Below are 22,177 nucleotides of genomic sequence, written 5' to 3' on the forward strand. Positions count from 1 at the left end.
CTGAGATGCTGTTCTGTCCCAGGGCTGGAGGACAGTGCTACTGGCGGGCTGCAGTGTGTCGTCTGGCATCCAAATTAAGGCTTCAGTGCTGCCCGTGGTCTTGCCTGGCCTTGATGGAGCATTTCCCATTGAGCTGCAGTAGAAAATGGGATTTCAGCTTTTACTTTTCATGGTAAATGTTTCTGATTCTGCCGGCTGATGTGCTCACCTCTCAAGTTAATAGACAATAAGCAAAGAGGTGTCATTCTTGTTAAGGAGACAGAAAAGGCTCCATTGAAATGCAATGCACAGGGCAATGGAAGTCAGGCTGCTGCGCCATCCATCTCCTCTGTGGGATGCAAGAGGCATCACTGCATCCCCAAAATACAGCACTGGAGGGGCTTAAAACCCACAGACCTGCCAGCCCAGACTGCTTTGGCATTTTGTCTTTGGATTGAAAGGCAGAATTCGTAGGGAGGGAGCAGCAGCTGGATGCATCCTAATGAACCCAGAGGATCCAATTCCTAGCAAAGCCTTCAGTAGTGCGTCCATCTGGTGGTGTGGCGCTTGAAAAGTTAATTCAGATCTGTTCAGCTATGAGCCTTGTTACAGAAGGCATTGGGAAGGGTTATTCTAACACCTCCAATTAATTATCTCAGAGAGGGAATGACCAGCATCCAAATTAAGGCTTCAGGTGTGAACAAGTGCCTCTTGGCTGCACGGGTTTGGGAGGGGATTTGGACAGGCCACTTTGTGGTGGCTTTGTATGAGACCTGGAAATCTTTGAGTCCTCAAAGCAGACTGATGCGTACTACCGTGCCTCCAGATCCCTGTCTGATGGGGAAAACCAGGCAGTGCCCGCTGCTTTGTCCTGCTGCAGCCTCTCTGAAATCCCCACGCCGAGCACCGCTGGGGCTGCACCACTGTATTAATGGGATATTAACAAGGGAACCAAGTGCAGAAACGTCTGGACACAAAGTTAATTAACTAAAAAGTGAAGTTTCCAGAGGAAGTTACATAAACATCTGGGGAAAAGGATAAACACACAGAATATTTCCAAGAGAATTAGAAAGAACCATAACTACTTCAGCCTGGAAATGGGAAGTTAATATTGCAAACATAAAGATTTACGTTCCTTTGCAGCTCATACGTTTTACAACAGAGACACAGACGTTGCAAAACAAAAATAAATCTCTCCTACAACAACCATAGCTTTGAATCTCTCTCTTTCTTCTTTCCTGGCATTAGTTCAGTGTGCCCAAAAGGTGGATTCTGCCTGCCCAGTTCCCTGTTCTGGGTGCAACTCAGAGCCTCTGGGCCAATGGGCATGGCCAGCCCTTTGATGCCATCTTCCCCCAGGGCTGCTGCTGCTCAGGGTCCATGTTTTCATGGAATCATAGAATGGTTAAGGATGGAAAGAATAAGATCACCAAGTCCAACCACAACTCATCCCCACCAAGCCCACTGACCACGCTCTTCAATGCCACATCTCCATGGTTCTTGAATGGTGATGGTGCCAGTGCACCACCATTCTTTCTGAGAAGACATTTTTCCTAACATCTAACTTGTGACTGTGCATCTCGCAGGAGGTTTTTGGTGCTTCGCGGCTAATAAAACAGCAGCCGCCAGTTCCCACTTCCCTGCCTTTTTAGTGCTGGAGCTATCATTCCCCCTTCACATCCTGTGTGTTTATTTTTCCCTACTGTTTAGATTAGCTTTAACCTGAGGTGGACGCCAGGCTTTTGTCAAGGAAGAAAGCAATCCTGCGAGCGGTCGGATCTAACAGCCTCTTGCAATGGCCTCTGAATATTTCATGGTGTGAGGCTGCTCCACTCACAGGGCAGAGGCTCAGCCCTGCATTTATCCCCATTGCCTCCACTAGCAGCCAGCACCCGACCCTTCTTTTGCTGCAAACGTAAGGATGCTCCTCATAAGGACAAACGCTGCTCTCGGTGGTTCCATGTCCTGCCAGGCCCTCGGAGGGGGAACGGAGCACGAGGAGAACTGCTGCCTCCAATTAATCAAGGAGCAAAGGCTGGCGCAGCCAAGGAGCACTCAGATTTATCTCCCGCCTGCCTGACTTGGCTCCGCTCCCCCAGCTTTTGGCAGCAGCAGCTGAGACGCGGCGGCTGGCGGAAACCCGCAGCGTGTCCGGTGGAGCTGGGGCCGGGCTGAGGAACCTGCTGGGGGTCCCCAATGGGATGGGGACAACAGGCAGCCTGAGGCTTGGAGGTCCCTTCCCTGCTGCCACGTGTCAGTGACTCACCATGGGTATGGGTACCCAAGTGTGTGTTAGTGGGTTCTGCTCCCTCTTTGCCACCGCTGCCTGCACTGGGGCATGGGGAGCCCATGGGGAACCAGAGCTGCCCTGGCCCCGCCACTTCAAAGCCGCGAGGGGAACATAATGATGTGCGAAACGCCGGGCTGCCAGCACCCCGCGTCCGGCCCCAGCCTTCCTTTTAAGTAAATAACTCCATCTAATTGTGTCACTCTCATTCCACGTGAAAGGAGGCAAGATTGAGCACGTGTGCAGTCACCGCGGGTGCAGGACATCAGCTCGCCGTGCGTCTCCCGCTCTGCGGTGGCCCGGTCACATCTGGGACACTCCAGCACTGGGACACACAGCCACGGCCCTATGGTGGCAGGATGCCCTACACCCGGCCCCGAGGCAGAGCATCCCTCCTTGCAGCTGATAGCCAAGCTGCTTTCATCACTTCTGTTCCTTCAACTGGATTAAAAGAAAAAAGCATGAAGAGCAGAAGCACGTCCTTGTGAGCAGCTCTCAGAGGAGCTGCTGAGCTTTTCTTGTTTCTGGAAGAGTCGGGTGAGCAAGGTGATGGTGAGGCTGATGATACCCTGTGTCCTTTCACAGGATGCAGCCCCCCAGCCAAGCTATGCAACATGGGCAGCCTTTCCCAGTACCAAAAATGTGCCACTGCTGCTTTGGCTACACGTCCCCTAAGCTGCCCTCTAGATGTGCCTGGGCGCGTGGCATTGCTGCTCCCCAGTTATAGCTCCAGTAAGGGATACCCAAGGGGGAGCATGGGAAGTCCTCTCTGAGCCCATGGCAGGACACTTTGCCATGACAGTCCCCCATTCCCACTCCTACCGATCCCAGAACACGCTCAGCCCCCCCTTACAGGCTATGCGATGCTGCTGGGTGGCTGCAGCCTGGATTATTTCTGTGGATGAGCCTCTGGCTGCTGTCTGCAGGCTGCCTGACCCCACTTCTCGCCTCCTGTCCCATAACCTCCAGGCATGACATCAGCTATCCACCACAGGACATGGAGCAAACACCTGCACTCACGGGGTAGCCTCCTTCCAGCTCATCAATCCTTTGCTTTACAGGGCTTTTTGCTCACCGGGCAGATGAAATAAAGCAATGATTAAAAGGAAAAATAGGAAAATAAATGGCACCATGTGCAGCCGTTTGGACACCCCAGATGGCTTGTCAGCGGGGTTTGACTCACAGGTCTCCAGCACAGATGGTTGGGGAAAAACCACTGTCCTCTGCAGGGGGCAGCCCCGGCCCCCCGCCATGCTGATGCAGAGGGGTTGGGGCCATGCTGCAGCTCTGGGGTTCGTATTCCCCACCGCAATGCATCGAGCACTGCACCCCTGCAGCATGCTGCATCCTTGGGCAGCTTGGTTTGCACCCAGCAATGCTGAAACATTACTCTCCTGGGCAGGTGAAACTGGGGGCAAGGGAAGACTGGGGGGTTTGGTGGCTACACTCAGCCCTTGCTCACCCCCATCCTTCCTCCTTCTCCTCCTCCTCTATGGCCTAATTTGGAGCAAAACCTCCTCAGAGCAGGGCATGCATCTGTCTTTGCCCACAAACATCACTCACTTGGGTGTGGTGGCATCGGCACTAGAAAGGAGCAATAATTACTAGCACTGGAACCAAGGGCAGTCCACACCAGCAGTGATATAGCATTTCCATTAGGAACCCCACACTGCTCTATTACCATGGCATTAGCACCTGCAGCATCCATGGGAGCAGGAGAGGATGCTCCCCACTAACAGTCCCCACTGGTCCGCAGCTGGGACTTGGTGTCACCCCATCACACAGAGGGTCTGTCCCAGCATCTCAGCATTTGGATTTGTTTTCTCGTTATTTTTGTCCAGAGATCTCTGGTTTTCATTGTAAAGCTCCAAACTTTCCCCTCCGCTTCCCTGTGTGCAACAACATCTCCAACCCTCCCCTGCTCGGAGACTCCCAAAGGCTCCAGGAAGAGGGAGGTTTGTGATAAACAGATGGGAAATGGGGAAAATAGTCAAACAAAGAGAGGAATGAGAAGGAGAAGAGAACAAGGTGCGGATTCCTGGCCAGTCAGGCGGGAGGGGGAAGCGAGAGGATTATTACGTTAGGAGCAGCTTCAAACTCCCAATTCTCAGGGCATGAAACCTGCACAATTTAAAGTAGTCAAAACAAACCCTTTGCCGCTATTTATACTTTAGCTGCCTGCAGGCGGCAAAACCTTGACTCCATCTTCCAGCCCTAATAGATTCCAGGTGTTTTCCAATAAACTCCCCTCCTCCAGCAAGGAGCCCCAACCAGCTCCCAGCACCTCTCACTCTGAATGGAGGGACATGGCTGCTCTGTCGGTATCTTCATCCTGCTCCTCACGTACCCCATCCCCAAATGCTTTGGTTTTATCCATTGCTCAGAGTAGAGATGAGCTTTAGGCATCATCAGCACTGCCTTCTGCAGGGTGGAGGATGCTCACCTCCATCAGCCACAGGGAATTAGAGCTCAGCATCCAAGTAACACCTGTAGAATCAGGGGCCCATCCCTCAAGGACTCCATCCCTGTAGGACCCCATCCTCAGACCTACAGCATCTCCTTACTGCAGTGGCTAACTCCTCTCCCAACCACATATTTGAGTCTGAATTCATTTTTTCTCCCCTTTGAAACCTCCAGCTGTGGCATCCTGCTTTACCTGCTGAGCTGGAGGAGTCTCTGCTATCAGATATCTTCCCCCGGTGCAGCTCAGGTCTCCTCCCCTTTGATCGGCCGATGGGGATCCTTCCATTTCTCACGGTAAGCAGTTCTGGCAGCTCAGCCCTATGCACCTCAGCTCGCTCCCGATCCTATTACTGCTTTCCAATATCCTCTGCAGGAATGGGGTCACCAGCACTAGGGCTGGTGCTTTCTGTGAGGGAAGGATGGAGCCCTTTGGAGTCACATTGAGTGAAATAAATAAAACGCAGCAGCAAAGACAAATAGTTTCCAGGCACTGCGTTGGCATTTTGGCCTAATGACTGATTAATCTGAACCGGAGCCTCATTACAGATTCACGGATCGATGGGATCGGATCGTTAGCTCCGGCACCCCCTCCTGCAATCAGCACTGCAGGCGGCAGCACTGCCGGGGATGGATTAAAGGCTCAGCCTGAGTGGGGAGCCGGCAGCAGGAGGGAAAGCAGTGAGAGTAGGGTTAGGAAAGGCACCATCACTGTGCCGAGGGACAAGAGAATGGCCGTGCTGCAGTCCGGTCCCAGCATGGATTTGCTCTGCAGATACAGGAAAGCATCTTTCAGCTGTGAGGGACAGCCAGCAGGGACAGCCCTGGGGAATGGCATCTGTATCCTGGCCATGCTGAACGAAAAACCCCAATGGCGGTATAGGCGGAAACACTGCCCACCACCCTGCAGAACTCCAGGAGGAGACCCCCGGTAAGTGCCAGGTACTGCCTGATGAGATGCCGTGTCACACTTCTCCCACGCGCTGTACAAGGAGGGTGCAATGGGTGTGGAAAGGGTAGGCTAAGCCTCATGCCCCACTCATGGCACCAACTGGGGCCGTCCTGATGCGCTGGAGCCATCTCGCTGTCACCTTTGCTAGGGACTTAGCCCATCACAGCAGTCCTTTCATTTTGCTTCTGTGCAAGGGGTGGGGGGGGCTCCTAGGACCTGCAGCCATGCAGAGGGAGCAGAAAGCGGTCCTGGTGTGGACAGCCCTACTGCCGTGCCCCAGGGCCAGCCCTGGCTGCAGCTCCGGTGCCCTCCAGCCGCTCCCCAGCTGTCGGATGTCAGCTGATTAATTTTGCCTGGGATTAATTAAGGAGCAGGCAGTGTGTGCTGTGCTGGCAGAGGGGCTGGGTGACTCGCTGGGGTCAGTGACCTCTGTGGTCACGACCACCTCCAGCTGGATTGTAACCTGGTGGCTGCTGAGGATCATGGTCGGTGCCATGGAGCACTGCTGTGCCTTTCCCCAAGCAGTGCTGTGGGGATGTCTGGCACCAAGCAGGCACAGTGCCGTGGGCTGCAAGGAATCAACTGTGCCAAAAAGGAATGAGGCTGGGGAATATAAGAGGAGATGGAGGCAGAGTCAGTAGGAATGCCAAATAGAGGAGGCGGGAAGTGGCTGGATAAGCAGAAACACAGCAAGATGTGCTTCACTGGCACGGTGTCAGCATGGGAGACATGCAGGTGAAGCCCTGCACACTCGATGTGCTGCCACTCTCCTGGTGGGGCTCAGTCTTTCCCCATGTCTGTACAGCCACCGGCACCTGGTGCTAATGGATCAATGCAGATGTAGTGTAGCATCCCTGCAAGCATCTGGCAACATGCAGTGCAAGTGGTCACAAAGCATGTGTGCATCCACACAACACCATGGCTGCGCATGGTGCATCTCTCCTTGTCCCACTTCGTAGTGGTTGGGACTCAATTCCCAGGGCCGCTTTGCTGGTGGTCCCACGCGGGGCAGCATTGGGAGGTATCGCTTACAGTGGTCAACGTCTGGCTCTGGGCCCCCCCTTGGAAGGGAAAAGGGAAAGAGGGGGGAAAAGAAAAATCCCCACCAAAGGGAACATTTGCTCCAACTCCCCAGCTGGGGCATTATTACTGCTATGGCAAGAGATCCGTGTCAGAGTTTTACAAAGAAAAACTACCAGGAGAAATACATAACCTTTTCTTAACATCAGCAGCTCAATTAGCTAATGACAGCAAAGCATTCTCCAGTGTCACCAATCCCGCTCGCCAGGAGGAGGCAGGGCGCGGGGCAGCCGCGTGTTTGTACAGCTGCGCGCGGCGCTGCGCCGGGGTCAGCTCCTTGCGCCTTATCTCGGGAAGGATCTCTCCCTGCCTTCCACACGCGTGCGCGCACACATGCTTTGGAGAAGAAAGCTCCACTCTGCATGAGAAGGTTAACAAATACCAGACTGCCTCTAAAAATACCTCTCCAATCGATGCCTAGCATAAGCCATCCCAGAATGCTGAAAGCTGCAAGAAAAGCAATTTGTTTCCCGTAGGATTGCTCCTCCCACTGCTCAGAGCTCATCTCATACATCCACCCATCCATACATCCTATCTATCCAGCCATCCACCCAACCATCCACCCAACGTCCCATCTATTCAACCACCCATCCATCCATCCAACCGTCCACCCAACCATTCACCCAATGACCCATCCTATCCAGCCACCCAACCATCCACTTGTCCACCCAACCATTCACCCACTGTCCCATCTATACAATTACTCAGCCATCCACCTGCCCGTTCATCCACCTGACCATCCAATCATCTACCCAATCATCCACCCAACATCCCATCCGTCCATCCACCTGTCCATCCATCCACTCGTCCATCCAATCATCCACTGAACTACCCACCTGCCCTTTCATCCACCCACACATCCAACCATCCACCTCTCCCTCTACCCATCTGCCCATCCACCCCACCTGGCAGTCTCTAAAAGGCTGCTCCTTCTCCTTCCCCTCAAACAAATGTCTCAGTATTAAGCCATTTGTCTGTGCCAATTGATTCAATATTGAGACGCGACTTGTAGCCACTTGTATCTAAATAGAATCTAAATTGTTATTATGGCTCCATGGTTGCAGCTTCTTCAGCGTCGCCCCTCATCTTGCCAGCTCTCCGCTCTGCCCTAATTGCCTTCAGTGCGCTGAAAACATGAGCGCGTACAATTTGCAGGGAAGAAATTATCATCACATCTCCTTTCAGATCTCGCTAAATGCCGTTGTGTTTATTCATTCATTCACCCTGAGATGGCTCCCAGGGCAGTGAGCAGCAGGCGGGCTAATAGCTGGCAGCACTGCTGGTCCCAGGCCAGGAAGAAGGAGTGGGGAGGGCGACCCAGTGCTGAAGTGATGTATGAGTGCGCCCTATCCCCAAGCGCTGCCCACAACCCCAAGCATCAGTTTTTGAGGTCAGGATCCCTGGGACGCAGGGCTGCCCAACATGCTGTTCATTCTTTCAATATTGTTACACTGGAAAATGAAAAATAAATATGAATGAATTCAGTGTTAACCGTGCGAGATAGGATGCCGTATACTCACGCGGTTAAGTAAAAGAGAGTAAATGGAAATCTTTATCGCTGTAGACTGCTGAATATTAATAGTTATTGTTTGAGTCGCTGCAGCGTGGAAAAGTCAATTATAACCTAAGTGTAAAAATGTCCTGAATTATAGATAAACTAGGCAGGGAGGGAGACGGATCTCCCCCACACATTGCAAAAACCTTGGTGTAAGGAGAAATAGATGTGATAAGAACTTTAAAACAGTAACTGACAAAATGCAAGGGATGATTCTTTACATTATTTAATGCTATATATGGAAGCTCCAAAGGGTTAAGTGTCTGTGTGTGGAACATTTGCAGTATTTCCGCAGCCTACACGGAGGCACAGGCAATGGAGGGGAACTAACGTGTTTGCATCTCCAGCAGGAAACCAGAATTTTCCGAGCAGCCCCACCCCCGGCAGCACTGGGGTTTCCTAGCACATTTGAGGACCCAGAAGAGCAGTTGGCTCCTGCATGCTCCTGGGAGCTGAGAGTAGGAGGCACGAGGGTGACACGAGGATGAGCCTTCCATCAGCCCCACAGCACAGGGTGAGGGTATGAATCAGGGCTCTGCAGCCCTCCCCAAAGGGCAGCATCCCTTCCTGCCCCAAGCGGAGCTTTCCAGACCACGTTAACCCCAAACGCGATTGCTCCCAAGCGGTGCCAAGTGACCCATCCCTGGCTGAGAGCAGCAATAACAAGAGCAGGTTTCCAGAGTAAGGAGGTCTGACCTGACCCCGAAGGCAATGTGCTTCCCATGCAGCAGTTAATCCCTCCCGCTCCCACCACTGCCTAACGCCAGGTCAGTGTTTGCATACCCGCATGGTTTAAACTGGCATTGCTGGGCTGGGGGTCACGGCATCACTCTCTCACACCCCCAGCTGCTCACCAGCCCCACTGCTGAGCCTGCACAACTCCTTCTATTAGAAGCCATAATTAAGGTCAAAAACTATTTCTATTACAAGCTTCCTTTCCTCACTTAGAGCTTCCGGAAAAATTCTCTTTTTTGCTCTAATTTTTTCCATGCTCTGAGCCTGGAGGCAAATTGGGAGTTAATGGATAAATGAAGCCCATCGTGGAGCATCGCAGGCCGCACGCTGTCCTGCTTCCAGCGTTGTTCCATGGAAGCGCGTCCCGCTCCGGAGCTCCCTTACATCCGAGCAGTGCAGAAAGCTGATTAACATTAAGCTGATTAACGTGGGACCATTGTTTAGGGCTATCCTGTGGAGCCGTCCTATTCATTCCGCTGTGACACCACACGCTGCGCCTGCGTGCAGATGTTGGCGTAGGCACTTGGGAGAGCCCAAATACTAAAACCGGTTCAAAATAATAATAATAATAGTAATAATAACAGTGAAGCAGTGCCTGTAGCCACAATCTGACTGCTGTGGTCAAGGGCACACGTCCCAGCTATGCCATGAGCTCAGGGCTCTGCTCAGCCCCATTCGCTGCCCATAGCCATGCCATGAGACAGTGCACTGATGGTTCCGTCTTGCAGCAGCACAAAGGCTTGAGTCTGCTGGATCCCCCACGGTGCCAGGGACAAGCCCTGGGGACATCCTATTGCATCTGCGCCCTGCAGAGACCTGAGGCTTGATGCAATTAGTGTAATTTCCTTGAGGAATCCAAGAAAACACTGGTTCCCCAATTCTGTTGGAATTCCTACACTTCCAGACATGCAGGTTAGCCGTCCGGCACCACCAAAACATTTCTGCTCACAGACAGAACTTGTGAGTCATTACAGCAACAAATACAGACAAGATCGATATCACCTTCCCAAGTTACCCCAAGCACTGCTGGCCTGGAGAAAAACATCTGATCCAAGCTGGGAAAGAGGGGAAACAAGAACAGGACCCCACAGGTACTGTGCCTGCACAGGGCTAATGCGAGCTTGTGCAGAGGTACAAGGGCACTTTAGGAGGGGTCCCTACCGCAGCAGCAGTTTCTCCCCGGGGTCTCGGGCCGTGCACAAGGATAGGAGCGGGGCAGCCCTTGTGTGCGCTAATCGCCTCCGTCTGCTCACCATACGGGCGGCCGCTGCGGCCCCGGAGCAGAGAGGAATGCTTTTGTTTGCCGAGCACACTTGGCAGCCGGAAGGGATCTCTGGAAAGCAAAGCGGGCACTTAACAAGCCGCGGCCTTCCAGGGTCATCAGAGGGAGCCAGAAAGTGAGGCTGCGTCCTGAGTGCCCGCTCCGTGCCGTCCACGGGAACTCCGTCAGGCAGATTCCACGCGGGGCTGCCCGTGGGCTCACCTTCAGGTGGGAGAAAAGCTGTGGTTTTGGCAGCACTCCCTCTGCTCAGGGCATCCCCCCTACGTGGTGCCGGCACTCCTCGCGTGGGATCAGCATTTCATCAGCGCACGGAGGGGAGCGGCCACGTCGGGGACAGAGGGGTGAAAGGGCAATGGCTGATCCCCAAACCACCCAGCCACCAGAACAAAATTCCCCTTCTAACAAGGCATGGAGCAAACAAATTATCTTTGTTGTTAGGAAATCTGTAAGCACTTATCGTTATAATTACCATCTGTGGTTTTGCAACTCAGGTAGAGTAGCAGCAGCAGCGCTGATACGGGCTCAGCTCGGCCCCGCGGGCTGCTAATCAAAACCAAGCCGTTTGCCTTCAGGTTGGAGATGATGTCAAACTTGATTGAGCGTCCACCTTTGATGGCTTTACCTGAGACCCAACAACATCTGCGTCTCGCTCACAGTAGCTCTGAAAGGTGATACGTGTGCAGGAGCAAAGCGCTGCCACCGCGCCTGGAGAGGTGAGCTCTGAGCAAAGCGTCTGAGCTTCAGAAATCAATAAGTGCTTCTTTAAAACAAAAATGTGTAAACAACAGAGAGTGAGGCCTAAAGAGCTGGTCAGAAGATTTATATGCAGCTTAGTTCAAATTTCTGTAATCTATTTAAATTAATAGCCACGTCCCGTGCTAAATTGCTTCCAGAGGCCAACAGCTCCCAAGGTACTGCATTCCCTGCAGGGGAAATATGGAGGGGACCTCACCGTGGGGACGTGGTGCAGCCGGGGCACATGAGGATCCTGTGCACTGCAGCAAAGTGGAAAACAAGTGCAATGAATTGCAACACAGTGCAATGCAATGAGGCAACACAATGCTTGAGATGCTGCAGAGGCACCCTTGGGAAGAGGGCTGGGGTGCCTGCACCCCTCTGTTTGCTGTACTCACGTACAGGAGCATTCTCCCATCCCCAACAAAGAGGGGGGCACTCTTCACCATGCTGCATGGTTGCACAAAGTTTGTGCTTGCCCTATGTTTTCCATGTTAAAATCCTTCCTTTGGTTCCTAATAGCTGTGTCAGTGTAAAACTAAAATCCCCGGGAGCAGTGGGGGCACAACTCAGGCAGGGCAGATTTCAGCCGATTCACAGAATCTGAAGGCAGCCAAATGGAGAAACTCTTGCAGACGTTTTGAGGAGCAGCTCAGATGCCTCTCTTTGTGGCAATGCACTGCATTTCCCTGGGGTGCCGCAGCAATTTTCCCACCGGTAATTCTTCCAAGTTGTGCAATATTTTAAGCTTCTGAGAAATCTGTGCTGAGCTTGTGTTTGTTCACTGGGGTCTCAGAGGATATGGGGAGTGAATTGTTCCTCAAACTGGGCTCATGCCTGAGGTTGTGCCCTCCCATCCTGGGTAAAAGGTAAAGGAAAAGGAAAATCATATGGGAGCACAGAGAATGGGAGGAAGGAGCAGGACCTCGAGCAGAAAGCAAAGCCCAGCAATGTAGCCCTGCAAGCTGGAAGCACCATTGCACAATGCAGCACTTGCGACATGCCCCCGGTCTAACAAACAAGGTGCTCAGCATGCCAGCAATACCACTGCTCTGCCCCATGTGGGACACAGCTCTCAGCTGTCCCCAGACATCCCACAAAGCTCATTCTTTTCCTGGCCCCCATCTCCACGGAGCCTCCCACCCTGGTCCAGCACTGGCCATCACCGATTTGCTGCATTTTGGGAACCTCCAGGGAGCACAAAGGTGAGTGTGCTCCCAAAGTCCCTTTTTTTGAGCAACTTCCATAGGGCTTGGGGGGCAGAACAGCAGGTTGGGGGGCCCAGGGCTGTGTTTGCAGTGTATGGGGTGAGGTCCATGTTTGTCCTGCAGACTAACGCTCACTCCTCGTGCAGCACAGCCGCCAAAAGCAGCTCTTCCTGCATCATCTCACACCTGCCTCGCAAAGCTGCTCTCCATCCAACACACGCAGCCTGGTTGTGAGCTCGGCATATGTTTGCATAACCTCGGGTTTTTGGCCGGAAACCAGGCTTCAGGAGGATTTCTCAGGCTTTCAAAACCTCTCGCGGTGTCAGGGCCGCGGGTACGTGCGCGCTCACCGCACAACGTGATGGGAAGGAGCCTTGGCCAGCGGCAAGGGGGAATGGCTCCGGCCGAATTTTTGGGATCACACCTTGCTTTTTCCTCCCAGGAGATGCTTTCTTTCAGCCATCATAAAAAGGTATTGGATATTCACTCAAAGATGCCCAGGAGAGCGAGCAGAAGGGAGGCAGGCTGCACCGCGGCGCTGTGGATAACTGATTGCTTTGCTCATTTTGGTCTGACCCAGAACAAATATGTTTCATTTTTCCAATGAGCTGGTAAAAAAATACAGTCCCCTTATTTCTAGTTTACTTAGAGCCTTGTTTTTTTTTTTTTTCTCCTTTTTTTCCCTTCTCTTCTTTCATTCCCTTTTTAATACAGAGCAATTTCAGAACAAAAAGCCAAAAGAGCAACTTGAAAACCAGTTTTTAGTGTTTCCTTATTCCTGTCAATACAATTTGCCCCGCTCAGACTGATGGCACCAATCACTGCAGTCACCTCGGGAGACTTTTTGGCCCCTTCCCTGCTGGCTGTGGCCACTCTGCCCGGCTGTGCCTTGGCTGGGATGGATGCAGTGACACCAGGGTGGCACTTCTTGTGCAGGATGAAGCTGGCAGCAAGACACCCTTCTATCCCATCCCATTCCATCTCATCCCACATCATTCCATTACTATGCCGACCCATCTCAAGCCATCCCACCTCAGCCATATTCAACCTAACTGTCCATCTCATCCCAACCAAATCCAACCCAACTCTACATGCCATTCCATCCACAATAACATGCCAATCCATTTCATCCCATCCCATTCCAACCAAATCCAAGCCAACCTTCTATCCCATCCAATTCTGCTCCCCTCCCAGCTCTGCTCACTGCTCGCCTCAGCGCGGTTTCCCTAGCGAAAGGCACTTTCAGACTGAAGCAGAGACTCAGTTTGCCAAAATATTTGACAACACGACGAGCAGCTTGGCGGGGTGCCAGGAGCCCCATTTGAAAAGTGAAATTCGGCATGCTCCGGCCCTGGGAGCGGTTCCCACGCAGTGAGGGAGGGTGACGGCAGCGCCCGGGGCTGTGGGAGAGCGGGGGGCCCATCGCCTGCTTGCCATGACCCGTGCTGAGGGTGGGCAGCCCCAGGGCAGGGATGCAGGAGCTGAGCGTGGCAGGTTGCCTGGATTTAGGGTCAGAGTGCTGCCAGAACCCAGCCATCCACCACCAGGGCATGGAGAACCGAACCACGCTGGGGCACAGCTGAGGTTTTGGGCACCCACCACCAATATTTTCCCTTTGCTCACAGGTGGTTGAACCAGGCTGGGAAGCAGCCCTGATGCCATGCAGCTCAGCAGTCTGCATCTGGGAGCTACGTACTTTGTACCTTCCTCGCCGCCACCTGCGACACAGCCACAGAGCTGCAGTGTGCACTCTGCCAGCACAGGAGGATGTACAGGACCACATCTCCCATGGAGAGGACAGGGTCCTGCCACCAGTTCCCCCAGTAAGTTGTCAGGATTTAACACAGGGCACATTCAGCCATGTGGATCTCATCCTTCTCCCTGTGTCATAAATTGCTGAGCACACACCGGTGTGCTGTAAAACTGACCCAGAATGAAAAATGAGGTCTTGCAAGACCGATGCCTCATGCTCGGAGGTGCGGTGGTGAATTAGAGAGGATGGGGCTGCTCTCTGCCCCCCAAATTATCCACCCTTCGTTGCATTACCAGCACTAAGCCCTATTGCCAAAGAGGCAGAACAACAAAATGAAAGAGCAGAACGCCGCAGTGAACACAGCGAGCAGAGCAGCGGGCAGCATCCCCAACAGCAGCACCGTGTGTCCAGCAGCCCCAAATCCCAGCACAGAAAGACGGCGCTTCAGGAAGGAGGGAGCGGAAAGGAGGAAAGTCTTTGCTGAGATCCCCAAAGCATTAATCCCAGATTCGAGCTATGAAGTAGAGCGCTGAGATGGAAAAGAGCCCAGCCTTTTGCCAGGATGCTGATGTTCATGAAAAGAATAAATATCTGGAAGGAGGCTGCCTGTTATTACTGGAATAACACAATCACAAAGGAGCACACCACAAACAATTACACTGGAACTAAGAGGGATGGACGCCGGCTCTGTACACAATTAGGCACAGCTATGAGTCAGGGAAACGAGCGTTTTCTAGAAACACTGCTCTTCGTAGCACAGAAACCGCCTCCTGGATGGCAGGATAAAGTTAAGAGAGAAAAAAAGAAAAAAGGGAGTAAGAATCTGCAGTATCATAACAGAAATCACAGATCAATGTGTTTGCCCTAGGAAATGAACAGATACACATCAGGACTTGGCAGCCGAAGGAGTCTCCCAAATGAAGCAGAAACAGCTCAAAAGGAAAGGAACAAAACAGAAAGGGAAGGAGGGAGGGAGGGAAAGGGAAGACGGCGCGGGCTCCGGAGCAGACACCATCAATCTGCGCGGAGCGGAGCAGCCGTACCTGCCTCCTGCCGGCCGGGGCCGTGCACCGGGAGAGGGACATCAGGCCTGAGAAAATACAGATGATTGGCTTCCAAGTGCCTTTCCTTGCCAAAATTTACAGGCCTGCAGTTCTTGGTTAATAGATGGTGCTCCCCTTAGAGCTTCTAATGGAAGAGGCTGAAATGAAAACCACCCGCTCCCCACGGGAGGGGGGGTCCAATCGCACAGCCGGAGCGAATGTGTTCTGCATCATCTCTGCCGGGATGGAGCCCGGACACCTCATCACATGGCCCAAGATAACGAGCTATGTGGAAGTGGGAATGCAGATTTTTAAATTAAAAAAGAAAGAGAAACCGCCCAGCACAAAGGGATTGTCACTAGGAGAGCATAAAGGAAACTTTACCACGGGATGCCACAGGCACGGGCCAGCCACTCACACACAGCGCACTGCAGGCTGCCCACCCGGAGCTGCTACCTGGGCATGCACCATGGCCACCCCAGTGCTGCGGACCCCTGGCTCTGCCCCAGCAGAGCCCATTCCCAGGGGCCAACAGGGAGCAATCGGTGCGATGCTGCAACAGCCATTAAGAACAACAGGCAGCAAACTCCTCCATCAATATTCTGGATGCACGACCTAACCCTTGCTATAAATCATCCTTGATCACGTGCAGAATGCAATCCTGGCGGCGTCGGTGAGGTGTCGTGCAGCTCCACAGGCAGCACTCAATGCAAAGTGTCGAATTAGCAGGTGACGCGTTGACAGCCTGACCATGCGTACCCCCTGCTGCCACCCCGCAGCCCCCAGTCCTGCACTGAGCACAGGGAGCAATGGAGCAGTCCCGTGCTTGGCTCTCAGGGACAAGGTGGCCATAAAAATGATTTTTCTGCTAAGCCAAAGGCAGGTGAGGGAGCTCCCATTCAAACAGGGCTATCAGCACAGTGCCTGCAGGGAGCATGCGGAGAGAGGAGCGCGCAGCCCACCGTACAGCGCGGTGCGTGCATATTTAATGCATTTGCTTGGCAGATGGAATAACTTTGTTAACAGACTATTTAAATTCCTGAGGGGGTACCTGTAACTATTAGAAATTGATTTTATGAGCCTGTTATACAAACATCACTCTTCAAGGTCTAAAGCATATTGAAATTCTTCCTGTTCTTTCTCAAACAGATGGCGCTAAGAATTTTTCTGAACCGACTCGTATTCATAAATACGGCCCTCCAATCCCTCTTGCAAGACAGAACCAACCCTAATTAGAACGGTGAGCCCTCACCATCTTTTCCTCATCATGCAGTTCCCATAAAACTGCTCCAGAAGAGGAAGGTTTTGGCCAACCCCTCCCCCAGCAAGCAACAGGGAGTGTTCCCAACCGGCTGTCACAATTAGAATAAAGAGAAACTCCGTTGGATTGTGGGGCTCAGGGGCTGATTTCCAAGAAAAGGCCAAAGGGCTCAGAATCAAGCAATTGGCATGGGGTCCTTGGGCACCTCCAGAGACTGGGAGCATGGCTGGGTGCTGCTGTACAGTCAATGGCCCAGGGCCAACTATGAATTCCTTTCTTCAAGCAGACACATTTATGGAATGATTGAATGAGTTTGGTTCTGGGTGGAAGTGGAGGTGGTTGAGGCCTTCCACTGAGGGCAGAGAACCAATGCACAGTGCTATGAGGTGCCCAGCTTTGTGCTGCAGTTCACAGAGCCATAGAACCATTAAGTTAGAAGGAACACTTACAGGCCATCTGATCCAACTCCCTGCACTGAACAGGGACACCTACAGCTCCATCAGGTGCTCAGAGCCCCATACGAACACCTTGAGCGTCTCCAGGGATGGAGCATCCACCACATCTCTAGGCATTGAGGCTCCACAGCTCAAATACTTCACCGGATATTTTCTTTACTGTGCTGCCATTGCCATTCATGAACAACCCTGAGCTTAGCTACAGTCATAAAGAGCATTCACTGAATGGAAAAAAATCATTAAAAATTGTGGTCTCTTCCTGGACAACTCGGCAACAGCAAGTGCCAGCTACATTTGTCGAATAAATTGCTTGCAGGGAGTAGTTTTACTAGCTCTAAATGGGATGAAATTAAGCAAAGGGAAATGAATGCCAAGTGCATACACAAAAGCATTGCTGGGCGTGAGATGTGCGAGGTGGGGAGGAGCCCTATGGGGCCACGCAGGCCCCACAATGGCTGAACCTCAATGCCTGGCACGTCTCCCTGTGCACCCCACGATTTGGGGCTGCTTAGCCTCGGCTTGGAATTCCAGCTCTCAGCAGCAGAGGGCAGGGGCTGGCCACAGAGCCAGTGAGTGGGGCTATCAGGTTGGCAGAGTGGAAGAAGTGGGGGTCTGGTGGGGGGTGAACAGCAGCTTGTGCCAAGAATTACCCAGCAGCACCAAACAGGTTTTATGGGGACACTCGGATTTTGGAAGCTGGGGCATCAAGCACATGGAGAGGAGAGGAGCTTGCAGGAATGAGTTAGCTATACGTATTTGGGCTGCCTGAGCACATCCTGGGGATGCCCCTCCAGCTCCCACCCCAGCCCCTCTGACTGGGGCTGCTCCAGGGTTAAGCAGAGCAGCACCGGGTGCGGAGGCAGCTCTGGCATCCGGCCGAGCTTCCCAGACTGTTCTCTCCCAGAGCTCCGGGGAAGGGAAGAAGAGAAGAGGGTCTCATTAAAACAGAGAAAAAGCAAAAACCCTCAGATGATTCGCTCGTTCCATCTGCTCTCCTATTTGGTCAGCTCATGCAGCGTGAGCTATCCCAGGCTGAGGGCTGCTCCCTGCTAAGTGGATGCTGTAAGGACATTTTATAGGCTCCATCCTCTGCAGAGACACCCAGCAGGGCATGGGAAACAACCAGGGACAGGAGATTTCCAGATCCCTTTCTAAAGGGCCAGCAACAGCCTTGAGGCTCCCGAGTGTGCTCCAACCCCATCAGCACCCCCAGGGCTTCTCCATGTGTTGCCCCTTGGGTAGAAGGCATCTCTATAGCTCCCAAGAAGAAACCCAGCGAGCAGAACAGCCTGCTGTGCCCCCAGGGCGATGGCGCATAGCAAATTGCTGCAGACAGGAGGCTGTAATGCAATCCAGCAGCAGCAAGGAATTCAGCATCATCCCCGGCTGAGCGCACACTGCGCCGTGCCACAGAGTGGGGAGGTGACAACCCTTGTGCAGAGCAGAGGGGATGCAGATCCCAGCACTCCCCTATGGGAAGGAAGGTGTCCCCTGCCTGCTGTCCCAGCTGGTAGCCATGACCCAAAGTGTCGTGGGAAGCAACAGAGGGGCTGGGAAAGAGGAGAGGCCATGGCACACTGGGCTCACTTGAGGCACATTGAACAAACACAGGCACTGGCTGCTATGGGGTAGCTCGTGGGGTTGAGCTGCATCCAAGAAACACCTCCCCTTCCAAAATAATCTATCACAGAATATCCCAAGGGACCCAGGCAGATCACTGAATCCAACTCCTGGCTCCACACAGGACCACCCAAAATAATCAGACCATATGTCTGAGAGAATTGTCCACATGCTTCCTGAGCTTTGGCAAGGTCGGCACCATGACAACGTCAACACCCAGATCACCACCACCAACAGCAGGCAAAATGCTCTCACCCAAAGTCTCCGAGTGAGACAGCACCCCAGACCATCACCGCACACCTCGAGCACAAAACCTGGTGAAAGAACAGCTCTGCATCCAAAACCAGCCCAGGACTGGTGGCAGAGGACACACCATGCAGGATGACACCAGTGAGGAAGAGCATCCAGGCGCTCCTAAGTCAGCCCCGTGGCAGAGAGAGGTGGGTACCGAGCGCTTCCATCACACTGGCACAGCAATTACAGCACCAGCCAAATGGTTACAGAGGCTGGAGGGCTTGATTTAAATAAATAATAATAATTTAGCTTCCAAATTGCTCCCACATTGAGGTGCTCCAGGCTTTGTGCAGCGCAATGAAAGCCATCTCAAAAAGAAACAACAACAAAAAGCACAGTAAAATGTTATCAGAAAAACACTACTCATTAAAATTAACAATTAAAACAAATTAGAAAGGCTCTACTGACACAGAGGGGGAGGAAGAGCATCCAAACAAGGAGAAACGCCGGGTAATTTTTAGTTACTGATAAGTAAAATAATGGTCTCATTTAGTACTGATTACCTAGAATTATTTAATTTTATTTCAAATTATTCAATTTTTGGTTGAGGTTAACTAGTAATTTTTAATTACCGTTACATAATGCAATGACGAATGGCTCTTATTTCCCCCTGGCCGCGCGGAGGAGTGGAGGAAATCAATAGGCATTCCTGGCAAATTATCCGGCGACTGGATGAAATGATAGCAGCCTCCCCATTAGCGGGAAGCGCCGAGCCGTGGCCGGGTGCGAGCTCTGGGGCACGGCGCTGGGAAGGAGGAGGATGCCGTCGGAGCTGCAGGGCAGGCTGGGTGCCCACAGCACCAGCTCCAGGAGGGGAATTTTGGGGTGGCTTTGGGGAGCATTGGGTTGGAAGCAGGTGGAGCCGCGTTTAGGGAAGCGGTGCTGTTTTTAGTGAAGAGCCGGCTCTGCCACAGCTCTGTGGCTGTGTCATTGATTTTTCTTGCTGATGGAAACAACCGGCAGGACTGAAAATATTTGCAAACTGCTCGGGTCAAAAGAGGGAACGGCAACAATAGCACGGAGTGGTGGGGGAAGCAGTGCAGAGCCACACCGTGCCGCTTCCCCCCGGCTCTCAGGGATGTTTTCTTTCCCCTGGGCACGCTGACGACCCTGTTTGTCTATTTTTTTTTTATCCTCAAGCAGCGGCACTCCCTGGGCATTCACCTCAAGCGGAACAGCCTCAATTTGTTAAGGACTGAGGATAGGAAGCGTCAGAGGAAGGGGCAGTGGGACAGGCGTCCCTGGCTCCATCCCGCATCTGTGCACAGCTCCAAATGGCCACAGTTCACCTTCCCAGCTGCGGGAGAGCTGCCTTGGCTCCACCACTGCATGGGAAGGCAGGTTCAGAGCTCAAAGCGGCCCCGATAAAGCGGAGATGGAGCCAGGAAAAACGGGAGGGCGTTCAGAGTGAGCACGAGGTTCAAGCCAGTGAATGCTGGGGGTGATGGGGAAATGCCTAAACAAACGCAGGGAGAGCTGGCAAGACGGCTGTCTGCAGACCAGGACTGGGGGCTGTAACGGAGGCAGGAGCACTGCACTGCAGCAGGAGGAAAAAAAGAAAAGAAAAAAAAGAAAATAGAATTAAAAAAGGAAGACATTGTTCTGAGCTACAAAAACAAGCATCTCGCCTCCAGCACCCTCCCCACGCGCCGGTCTCAGTGGGGAACATGCCCTGATTTGGTCACCGCCACGTAGAGGAGGTGGGAAATAAGCAGTGAGAGCATGGCCAGGGTTGGGGAGAGGTGCCAGGGTTCTGGCAAACCCCCATCCATCTGCAGAGGCCATCCAGCCCACGGAGGGGGTGGCTGCTGCAGGAGGAACTGACTGAGCAAAATCCCAGTTCTGGTGCGAAGAGCCCTGAAGCCCCCAAGCCAGAGGGAGGGAGGAGGTCCAGCAAAGCTCCACCAAGAGCAACTGGGCCGGGCTGAAGCCATGGCATCTTTGCATGGAGCTGGGAGGGGATGGGGAGCACCACTGCTCTCCCCCTCCCCCCAACACACACACACACACACACACACACACACACACACACACACTATGCTCACGTCAGCTCCAGCCCATCACAACCAGAGCGTGGCCATGGGGCAGAGCCACAGAGCTGGAGCGCTGTTAGCGGCTGCTCCTTTCTATTTAAATGAAAGGAATAACTGTGAAGCATGATAAAAATCTCTATCTCTCCCCTCTGGCTTGCAGATAGGAGCCCCACAATTGTTCCTATTGGAAATTCAATTCCAATCAGCACGTTGGCAGGAAAGGATTAGGGCTGGTGCCAAAACACATTCATCCCAGCCAACGCTTCCCAGAGCCTCCCCAGGGCCACCCCAGTGCCCACCAAGGGCCGGCTGCAGGACACTGGCTCCTTCCACGTCCCCAGTTTGTCTTGTGGGGGTATGGGTCACCCCACTGAGGTGTCACCTCACACCTCTCCATGCTCAATATGGGCACAGAGTGAGCCATGCTGGGAGCCCTGACGCAGCAAAGCACATCTCGTGGGGTTTGGTTGCCTTGCTGCATGTGGGATGCTGGAGATGGAGCCAGGAGCAGAGGACTTTGAGCCATCGGAATTTTTAGGAGATAAAGCTGGATAAAAAGGAGGAAGGTAGAGGCATTACCCACAGCATCTTATCTGATCTGGCACCCAAGCCTACTATTGCCTCCACTTCCCTGTCTCGAGGAGGTTTTTAAACGCGTGCAGCTACAAATCACCCCTTCCAGTTGGAGTGTCAGATTAAATCAAGACAAACGCTCCCCTGTTCCACACCCCCCCTCAGCTGGGCCCGTTCCCAAACCCCCACCTCTCTCTGCCTGGCACCACCCCAAGCTTTGCCCTGGGAGACCGCTTCAGCCCCAGTGCCGCCAGCAAGGAAGTTTTTGCAACAGGCAGATTGCTGTCAGGCTGCCCCGGTCCCCCCTTTAAGCTCATTACCGGAGAGCTGGAGCTCATCCTGGCACCCAGACGGCCCCACATCCTGCAGGGGTGGGCACCTCCTGTCCCCACTTCGGGGCTGAGGCTGAATCCAAAGACAGAAAACTGGTGAGAAATTCACTTTTACGCAACCACGTGAGGGATGTATGGAACCCACTGCCCTAAGATACAGCAGGGCAGAGATTTTTGTGAGATTTATGAAGAAGAACCGACATTTCTGCAGCTAATAAAAGTTCCTGCAGCTCGGTGAGTCAAGGCAGGTAAAGAGAAGGTGCCTGGAGGGGAGGTGAGGCCATGTGCTCTGGAGCATGAGCTAATGACTAATAGCAGAAGACAAAGAAGAAAGCACTCCTGGGAGGTTGGGTTTTTCCTGTGTACCAGGTGTTTGCTCGTACCTTCTCTGAAGGTCCTGGCACATGTTGCTGCACGACAGGCTCTGCGATGAGCCACATCCCAGCCTCGCCTCGGGACAACAACTCCCCCCCTCCTAAATTTCCACGTGTTGTTTTGGTTTTAAATGAGAGCCAGATCTCCTAAAGCCTTTATCATTAA

General features: G+C 52.9%; 1 long non-coding RNA gene across 1 annotated transcript; it reads left to right on the forward strand.

The window, feature by feature from the left end:
* The first annotated feature begins 12,116 nt into the window (after window positions 1-12,116).
* On the forward strand, window positions 12,117-17,059 carry LOC104912676. Its single transcript, XR_794799.3, has 3 exons — window positions 12,117-12,270; window positions 13,899-14,096; window positions 16,219-17,059. It is a non-coding gene; the product is annotated as an uncharacterized LOC104912676 (long non-coding RNA).
* Window positions 17,060-22,177: the final 5,118 nt, after the last annotated feature.

Source organism: Meleagris gallopavo, chromosome 11, assembly GCF_000146605.3.
Source record: "Meleagris gallopavo isolate NT-WF06-2002-E0010 breed Aviagen turkey brand Nicholas breeding stock chromosome 11, Turkey_5.1, whole genome shotgun sequence".
Lineage (NCBI taxonomy): Eukaryota > Metazoa > Chordata > Aves > Galliformes > Phasianidae > Meleagris > Meleagris gallopavo.